This window comes from Muntiacus reevesi, chromosome X (genome assembly GCF_963930625.1).
Source record: "Muntiacus reevesi chromosome X, mMunRee1.1, whole genome shotgun sequence".
Lineage (NCBI taxonomy): Eukaryota > Metazoa > Chordata > Mammalia > Artiodactyla > Cervidae > Muntiacus > Muntiacus reevesi.
Window position 1 is genome coordinate 49,239,023 of NC_089271.1, and position 9,469 is coordinate 49,248,491.

Genomic DNA, 9,469 nt, shown 5'->3' on the forward strand with positions numbered 1-9,469 from the left:
CCACGGCAAGGCCCAGGAACCGGACAACTGGAAGTCTCTCCCACCCATTTGCTTTCTTCTCCTCCTCCCTCCTTCGCTCAGGTTCCAGAGCGGCATCTGCTGGAGGGAATGGATTTATCTTTGGAGTGGGGGCAAGTGAGGGTTTCTTAAGAAGCCATCTCGGGGAACTCCTGACCTGGCCAGAGAATAAAGTCTCCCCGTAAAAATGTTATTATTAGTCTGAAAATGTCTCCTTCCTGATAACTTAGTTCGAGTGACGGCTCTTCCTCTAGCCTAAACTTTGGGGTGAGGCCAACCTTCTCTATGCCAAGGATGTGTTCCTGACTCCCTCTGCCTATTCCTACCCCTTACATGCCCAGGACTCACTGCCACTATATCCATGGAAGGCATCTAAACTCTTTTCCCTAGAGAAACACAACTCTGGACCCCAAACCAGCCCTGACCACCTTCACCTTCCCCATTGCATTAGCAAATTCTTTAAGACTTAACTCTTGTCGCTTCTTTGAACTTTCCCGGCTTGGTTAAAAACTCAGCACCTTGTTGCATTTATCTCAGTATGGTAATCATTGATGTTGCTGTATCTCCACAGGAGAGCAAATTCCCTGAGACTAGGGGCCTATATTTTTGAGCCCTCTGCAAGACCCAGCACAAGACAAGGCAGGCTTCAGCAAATATTTGTTAAATGGGTAAGTTTACAGGCCTACACCACAAATCAATGGGAAATGGACATTTTAGTAGATAGCACTGGAAAATTTGGCTTACCATAACGAGAAAAGTAAACTGGATCCCTATTTATTTCCACATGAGATGGTAGAGAATATCTTTGTGACCTAGGACGGTAGAAGGACTTTTTAAACAAAGTGCTAAATGCACAAAACCATGGGGGAAAACTAATGAAGTCTTTGATAAGAAAATTGGTATTACTACTTCAGAAAACAATTAAGTATCAGAAAAAAATAAAAAGTAATCCAAATAGTTGAAGATGGCCCTGGAACCCAACAATTTTGTTACAAATGTGCACATATATACCTTAAGTCCTAGAGAAATTCTTACACATATACACAAGGAGGCATGTGCAAGAATATTCATTGCAAAATAAAAATTTTTAAAGCAGTAAAAAAAAGAGTATTCATTGCAGAACTGTTAGTAATAGAGAAAAAAACTGAACAATCTAAAAGTTCACCAAAAGGCGAATAAGTAAATAATTGTACACCCACACAGCAGAGTACTATATACAGCAGTGAAAAAAATCGAAGCAGAGTTGGGTATACCAATCCACATAAATCTCAAAAACATAATTCTGTGATAAAATGCAAGTTGGGAAAGGATGCATGAAGTGTGAGACCATTTATATGGATTTTTTTAAGCAAGAAAACAATTCACTATATTGTTTATCTATTATATAGATACATAAACAATATTTTTAAAACAAAGAAATTAAACACCAAATGCAGAATGGTGATTATGTTGACTAAAAAAAAATTGTCACAACCTAAAAGTAGAGAGTGTTTTATTTGGTAGGGATGTTTAGGACTCCCCGCCCAGGAGACAGCATCTCAGTAGCCCTGAGATTACTTCTGGGGAAGAAAACAAGGGAACAACTTGAGAGAGAGAAATTGACAGGGACTTAGCAACTGTTTCTCTAATATTTTATCTGAGTAATAGGCACGTGGGTGTGTGTTGTGTTATTCTTCATACTTATTTGTATGCCTGAAGTAGTTCATATTTTTTAAGAAAGATTGTATCAGTAACAAAATTAATGGTGTCTAAATGGTTCTCAAATTTGGCCAGCAGCAGAATCACATGGGAAAGCTTATTAAAATACCAATTGTTGGGCCCCACACCCAGAATAGTATTTTAGTTAAATCTGTAGTAGAGTCCAGGAGTTTACATTTCTAACAAGTTCTCGATGATGATGATGATGATGAAGCTGCTGCTGCAAACCCAGGTACCACATTTTGAGAACTACTGACAGGGAAAATGAAGTTATCAATGAATTTAGTTTTCTTCATTGTGCTTTTCTCTGTTTTTCATGTATTCAAAGAGCATATGTTACTATAGGGAGAGGTTTTGTTGTTTTTTTTACATTCTTTTTCATCTCTACTTCCCACTCTTATTTCCCTCATGTAGACAACCATTTGAAAGTCTTTTATGCATATCTCTTTCTTTATATGTGTTCTTGCAAAATGCATATTGTTTTACATGCATGTATTTCCTCCAAATTGTCATTTTTCCATTTTTAAAAATTCAGAACAGTTGAAGAAGTAGAATGAAGTGAAAGAGTATACTCTTAATATTTTGCCAGATTTGCTCTACTTTTCTTTATATGTGTATGTATACATTTTCTTGCAGGCAGTATAACACTTCCTCACCCCTAAAAACTTCAGCACATCAGCACATTTTCCTACATAACTGCAGTACCATTATCACACCTAAGAAAACTTACTAATTCCATAATATCATAAATGATACCCTATACTCAGATTTTCCAGTTAAGCCCAAAATATTCTTCAGTTCAGTTCAGTTGCTCAGTCGTGTCCGACTCTTTGTAACCCCATGGACTGCAGCACACCAGGCTTCTCTGTCCATCACCAACTCCTGGAGCCTACTCAAACTCTTGTCCATCATATCAGTGATGCCATCCAACCATCTCATCCTCTGTCATACCCGTCTCCTCCTGCCTTCAATTTTTCCCAGCATCAGGGTCTTTTCAAATAAGTCAGTTCTTCATATCAGGTGGCCAAAGTATTGGAGTTTCAGCTTCAGCATCAGTCCTTCCAATAAATATTCAGGACTGATTTCCTTTAGGAGTGACTGGTTGGATCTCCTTGCACCAAGGGACTCTCAAGAATTTTCTCCAACACCACAGTTCAAAAGCATCAATTCTTCAGCACTCAGCATTCTTCCTTCATAGTCCAACTCTCACATCCATACATGAGTAGACAGACCTATGTTGGTGATGTAATTTCTCTGCTTTTTCATATGCTGTCTAGGATGGTCATAGCTTTTCCAGGAGCAAGTGTCTTTTAATTTTATGGCTGCAGTCACCATCTGCAGTGATTTTGGAGCCCCAAAAAATTGTCACTGTTTCCACTATTTCCCCATCTATTTGCCATGAAGTGATGGGACCAGATGCCATGATCTTGGTTTTCTGAATGTTGAGTTTTAAGCCAACTTTTTCACTCTCCTCTTTCACTTTCATCAAAAGGCTCTTTAGTTCTTCGCTTTCTGCCATAAGGGTGGTGTCATTTGCGTATCTGAGGTTATTGATATCTTTCCTGGCAATCTTGATTCCAGCTTGTGCTTCATCCAGCCTGGTATTTCACAAGATGAACTCTACATGTAAGTTAAATAAGCAAGGTGATGATATACAGCCTTGACGTACTCCTTTCTGGATTTGGAACCAGTCTGTTTTTCCATGTCCAGTTCTAACTGTTGCTTCCTGACCTGCATACAGATTTCTCAGGAGGCAGGTCAAGTGGTCTGGAATTCCCATCTCTTTAAGAATTTTCCACAGTTTGTTGTGGTCCACACAGTCAAAGGCTTTGGCATAGTCTGTAAAGCAAAAGTAGATGTTTCTCTGGAACTCTCTTGCTTTTTTGATCATCCAGTGGACGTTGGCAATTTGACCTCTGGTTCCTCTGCCTTTTCTAAATCCAGCTTGAACATCTGGAAGTTCTTGGTTCACATACTGTTGAAGCCTGGCTTGGAGAATTTTGAGCATTACTTTGCTAATGTGTGAGATGAATGCAATTGTGCAGTAGTTTGAGCATTCTTTGGCATTGCCTTTCTTTGAGATTGGAATGAAAACTGACCTTTTCCAGTCCTGTGGCCACTGCTGAGTTTTCCAGATTTGCTGGCATATTGAGTGCAGCACTTGCACAGCATCATCTTTCAGAATTTGAAATAGCTCAACTGCAATTCCATCACCTCTACTAGTTTTGTTCATAGTGATGCTTGCTAAGGCCCACTTGACTTTGCATTCCAGGATGTCTGACTCTAAGTGAGTGATCACACCATCATGATTATCTGGGTCATGAAAATCTTTTTTGTTTAGTTTGTCTGTGTATTCTTGCCACCTCTTCTTAATATCTTCTGCTTCTGTTTGGTCCATATCATTTCTGTCCTTTATTGTGCCCATCTTTGCATGAAATGTTCCCTGAAGAGATCCCTAGTCTTTCCCATTCTATTGTTTTCCTCTATTTCTTTGCATTGATCACTGAGGAAGGCTTTCTTTCTTTCTTTCTTTTCTGGAGTACTTCACCAACCTTGAAGCTTATTCATGAAAATCCATTTCACAATAGCAGTAACATTTAAGACATCTTTCAGACATTTATGAAAAAATAGGGTCAGAGAACTGACTTACCTATGAGCACTTACGTGACCACTGCTGAATTTTCCAGATTCACGGCATATCTCACAGCATCATCTTTTAGGATTTGAAATAGCTCAACTGCAATTCCATCACCTCCACTAGCTTTGTTCGTAGTGATGCTTCCTAAGACCCACTTGACTTTGCATTCCAGGATGTCTGACTCTAGGTGAGTGATCACACCATCATGGTTATCTGTGTCATGAAGATCTTTTTTGTATAGTTCTTCTGTGTATTCTTGCCACCTCTTCTTTTTTTTAATTAATTAATTTATTTTAATTGGAGGCTAATTACTTTACATTATTGTGGTGGTTTTTCTCATACACTGACACGAATCAGCCAGGGGTGTATATGTTCCCCATCCTGAACCCCCCTCCCACCTCCCTCCCCATCCGATCCCTCAGGGTCATCCCAGTGGTGTTCTGTCAAATCATCCCACCCTTACCTTCTCCCACATAGTCCAGAAGTCTGTTCTTTACATCTGTGTCTCTTTTGCTGTCTCGCCTATAGTATCATCATTACCATCTTCCTAAGTTCCATATATATGCATTAATATACTGTATTGGTGTTTTTCTCTCTGACTTACTTCACTCTGTATAACAGGCTCCAGTTTCATCCACCTCATTAAAACTGATTTAAATGCATTCTTTTTAATAGCTGAGTAATATTCCATTGTGTATATGTACCACAGCTTTCTTATCCATTTGTCTGCCGCTGGACATCTCTCCTTGCTATTCTTTGGAACTCTGTATTCAAATGGGTGTATCTTTCCTTTTGTCCTTTGCCTTTCACTTCTCTTCTTTTCTCAGCTATTTGTAAGGCCTCATCAGACAACCATTTTGCCTTTTTGCATTTCTTTTTCTTGGGAATGGTCTTGATCACTGCCTCCTGTCCCGAACCTCCGTCCATAGTTCTTCAGGCACTCTGTCTATCAGATCTAATACCTTGATTAGATCTATTTGTCACTTCCCCTGTATAATCATAAGGGATTTGGTTTAGGTCATACCTGAATGGTTTAGTGGTTTTCCCTACTTTCTTCAATTTAAGTCTGAATTTGGCAATAAGGAGTTCTTGATCTGAGCTACAGTCAGCTCCTGGTCTTGTTTTTGCTGATTGTATAGAGCTTCTCCATCTCTGATTTTTTTATCCCAGTATCTAATCAAGGTTTGTGCATTACTTTTGGTTATTGTAACACTTTAGCCTCTTTTAATCTAGAATAGTACCCCTATTTTTTGTGTGCATTCGATATTACACTGATAACTTTTCAGAATTTCAGGCCAGTTTCTTATAGAGTGTCCCACAGAATATCTGGATTCACCTCTTTCCACATGATTAGATTCAGGTTCAATAATTTCAGCAATAACAGTACATAGAGGGTTTCATTTATTTCATGTTGTATCTTCTCAGGAGCACATAGCATCAGGTTGTCCCACTGTGGAGACTGCTTTCTGTCTATGTATTTTTGTTTTATATAAATGGCATTTCATTCTGTTTCTTACTTTTTTTCATTCAGCCTTTGTTTTTAAAATATCCATATTGCTGTATATACATCTAATGCAATTAGAAACTGTGCGTGCTAACCACTGCTCATGCTAATACAATTAGAAACTGCTCATGCTTCCCTCATAGCTCAGTTGGTAAAGAATCTGCCTGTAATTCAGGAGACTCCAGTAATCCCTGGATTGGGAAGATCCCCTGGAGAAGGAAATGGCAACCCACTCCAGTATTCTTGCTTGGAGAATCTCATGAACAGAGGAGCCTGGCAGACTACAGTCCATGGCGTTGAAAGAGCTGGACGTGACTTTGAAACTAAACCACCACCACCATCTAACCACACTGTGCCTTCAACACATTTTTCTTGAATATTACCCCAATGATGGACAGCAAGATTGCCTCCAGCTCCATGACACCACAAATAATACTGTGATGCACATCCTTGTACATGTCTCCTTATTGGCCTGTATAAGAATTTCTTTTGAAATATATATTCAGGAACAGAATGATTGCATCATAGTGTGCATATACTTAGTTTAACTAAGAATACCAATACTACTAAATGGTTCTCTGGGATGGCTACACCAGTCCAGTTTTACCATCAGTGTACAAAGATTCCTGGACCCTTCCATCCTCGCTAACACTTGACATTTTCCACCTTTCTAGTTTTTGCTGGTCTAATAGGTGTAAAGTAATGTCTTACCTTGTTTTAGTTTACATTTCTCTGATTACTAATTAATTTGGGTGTGGCTACTGTCGAGCGCCTTGTGGTATCTTAGTTTCTGGCCAGGGATTGAACCTGCACCCTCAGCAGTGAAAGTAGAGAATCCTCACCACTATACCACTAGGGAATTCCCACTAATTAATTTTTGAGCATCTCTTTAGATGTATGTTAAATACCTCTTCTGTAAATTGCCTGCTTGTATTGTTGGCCCATTTTTCTATTAGGGTTCCTATCTTTCCTGTTGATTTGCTAGAGTTCCATACATAGTCTAGCTATGAGTCCTCTGTCAGTTTCAGGGGGCTAATGGCTAATATTCTTCCCTTGTTTTAACTTTGCCCATAATAGACATCTTTGAACAGAAACTGTTAATTTTACAAATTCATCACATTTTTGCTTTATGGTTTTGGGTTCGGGGGGGACTTAAAAAGTAGTTCCCTCCTCCTAAGTTACAAAGATATTCTCCTGGTTTTTTTCTATTAACTTTATAGTTTTACCTTCCATGGTTTTAATCCATTTAGAATCCATCTCATATGTGGTGATAGGTAGGTATGCAATTTTATTTTTTCCACATCACATTTCCTACCACCAAATACTAAGCATTCCTTCCCTTTTCACTGATTTGCCAAACCACCTTTTTCATATATTATGAAATGTACACAAATAGATTGTTTCTGTTCTTGTACTAATGCCACCTTGTTTTTAATATTTTATAATGTATCTTAAATCTGATAGGGCAAGTCCCTCCTCTTTAGTCTTCTTTTGGGTTGTCTTAACTATCCACATAAATTTTTAAAAAAGTTTATTGAGCTCTTCAAAAAATCAACTGTAATTTTTGTTAGGATTGCACTAAATTTATAGATTAATTTAGGGAAGTTGATACCATCAAAATATTTACTTGTCTCATCCAAGAGTATGGAATGTTCTCATTTGTTCAGTTCACCTTTTAGCTGTGCTCTTTATTAAGAGTTTAAAGTTTTTTCTTTAGAATTGTTATGTATTTTACTAATTTAATTTCTAGTAGCTTTATCCCCTGGTTTTTGTTACTATTGTGAGTATTTCTTTTTGAATAGATAATGCACATGCATTTTGAAAGCAAACATGTAACAATTATAATTTGAGGATTGTCACTTAACCTTTCTGCATTCTACCCAGTTGCCACCATACACACTGCCTACGGTTACCAGGTTTTTTTTTGTTTTTTTTTTTTTTACCAGTTTTTTTATTCTTCCAATTTCTTTATGTTTCTTTATGTACTTACAAGCAAGTATAAATATATATCCTGTTCTATTCCCTCTTTCTTACACAAAAGTTAACATACCATATATATAAATATATATATAGAGAGAGAGTTATACATGTTGCTTTTTTCACTTGATACATCCTGCAGGTCCTTATATATCAGAGCATTAGAAAGTTTCCAGTACATAGACACTATATGGAAGTGCAAAGATAGAGTACTTCCTCAAACTATTACATTATGTGGATGTATAATAGTTCATTTAATGACTGCAGTATCCTACTTATAGATGTTCAGGGTATTTTAGTCCTTTGGTATTAAAAATGGTGACATGATGAATAGACATTTCATATGTATGCAGATATATATCCATAGAATTAGCTGTAAGAATCACATTTGTAACTTTGCCAAAATTTCCCTCCATTGGTGAACCATTTTGCACTTACCATTCATGTATGAGTTTATGTTTCACCACAACCTCATTCAAAAGTGTACATTGTTAAAGATTTTCAAGTTTTTATGAGTGACATTGAGCATCTTTTCATATGTTTAAGGGTCATTTTTGTCTTTTTCTGTGAGTTGTGTGTTTATATGCTCTGTTTTTTTCTGTTGGGTTATTCGCCTTTTCTTGATTTCTACAAGCTTATTAAATTAGAGAGGTTAGACTTTTGCGAATGATATCAGTTGTCAATATTTTTTTCCCTGTTTGTTGTTCTTTTGATTTTTCCATTGTATTTTTTCCAAGCAAATTTTACTTTATTTTTATGTAAACAAATTTATCCATGTTTTCTTTTATGGATTCTAGATTTTGATTTGTACTTCTGAGATAGATTGGATTAATGACTCCAATTTTTCATGTGTCTCCCTCCATACCCTTTGGTAGTACCCTCCCATACTGACTGAGTTTGGCCATACAGTTTACTTCAACCAACAGAATAGTAGTAAATTTGATATAAGCAGAGACCTGAGAAAGCCCTTGCATATTCTGCTTCCTCTCTTGGACCCCCGACCATTGCTATAAGAACATACCCAGGCTAGCCTACTAGAGTGAGGGACATTTAGAAATGAACCTGGGCCTCCCAGCCAAGGCATCCTATAGCAGCCAACCTCTAGCCAAGCCACCAACTTAGTGCAAACACATGAACTAGCAGTGACATCAACAGAGCCTGACCCAGAGCACAGAACCTCTCAGCTGACCATAGACTCTGTCTAAGTTTGGGTATCTAAATATTCATTTTGGTTTTTTACAGAGAATTATTGTGGCAATAGTCCCCCATCATTATTCTTCCTTTTCAGAGATATCCTGGTTGTGCTTGTTTGTTATTTTTCCATTTGAACTCTAAATCAGCTTGTCTAGTTTCAGAGAAAGAAAAAATGGTATTTTTAGTTAGCTTATACTAAATTTAGAAATTAACTTTATATCTTTATGATTTTTAGTCTTAAGAAAATGGGGTGCCTTTCTATTTGTTCCTGCCTGTTCTGTTTGTTCAGAGTGTTATAAATGTTTTCTCTTGAAGCTTTTAAACATTTCTTGATAAGTTTGTTTCTAAGTAGACTAAATGTTTGTGTTTGCCCCCATCCTCCGAATTTATATGTTGAAACCTAAGGTGATACTGTTTGGAGGTAGGACCTTTAACAGCTG